This window comes from Pteropus vampyrus, unplaced genomic scaffold (assembly GCF_000151845.1).
Source record: "Pteropus vampyrus isolate Shadow unplaced genomic scaffold, Pvam_2.0 Scaffold396, whole genome shotgun sequence".
NCBI lineage: Eukaryota > Metazoa > Chordata > Mammalia > Chiroptera > Pteropodidae > Pteropus > Pteropus vampyrus.
In genome coordinates this window covers 176,411-177,277 of record NW_011889177.1, presented here as the reverse complement: position 1 = coordinate 177,277, position 867 = coordinate 176,411, and the positions used below count along the sequence as shown (strand labels likewise).

The 867-nt window shown below is 46.0% G+C and overlaps 1 protein-coding gene across 1 annotated transcript in view; it reads left to right on the top strand.

Moving 5' to 3' along the window:
* PTPRN2 (protein tyrosine phosphatase, receptor type N2) overlaps positions 1–867 on the top strand; it is a 269,989-nt gene that overhangs the window by 112,735 nt on the left and 156,387 nt on the right. The window lies entirely within an intron of this gene.

Genomic DNA, 867 nt, shown 5'->3' with positions numbered 1-867 from the left:
GCAGAAGGCAGAATCTGCCACCCCTTCAGAGCTGACGAGGTCACTGTCCTGGGCTCCCGCTCCATTTAGCCATTGCCCGAGGACCCTCCCGGCCTCGACAGGGGGACAGGGCATCGGTGCGCTGGGACGGGCTCTGGACCGTGACAATGGGGCATGGGTGCCAGTGGGGTCTTTTTAAAGCCAGAGACCTTTTTCGGAACAGAGGTGCTGTCTGTTTCTAGTTTAATTACCTCATGCAGTGTTGGCCTCATTCGGATGATTCTGATTTTTTTTTTTTTTGAAATGCATTTGATATGAAGATCTCTGCTAATTCCTGACTCTGGAACATAAAGCAGAGTTTGATTACTGGAAATCTAACAGCATTTACAGATTCTCTCCCTCGTGCTTACGAATCACATGGTGATGACAGACAGCAGAATTAAAACCTTTTAAGCAAAATGGAAGAATCTCAAAACAAAATTTAAAGGAAATGAACAGATTATGGTGCATGCACAGATTCCTAATAGATTGGTGGTATTTTGACGTATTTCAAAATCTAATTTCTACTATCTTGAGAGTCTTCATTTTTTTTTCAAATTAATAAAGTCATGCTTTATTAAAGTCATTTTCGAAAGAAAATTGCAATATTGCAAAGAAAAATCTCAAATATTTAGAAGAAAAATAATCTAGATCACAGGTGCCCAACCTTCATGGCACCAGGGACCGGGGCTCCCATGAGAATCTAATGCCCGAGGATCTGAGGTGGAGCTGAGGCGGTGATGCCGGCGCTGGGGAGCGGATGCAGATGCAGATGCAGCTTCGCTCGCTCACCTCCTGCTGTGCGGCCCGGGTCCTCACAGGCCACAGACCGGTACCGCTCCATGCCCA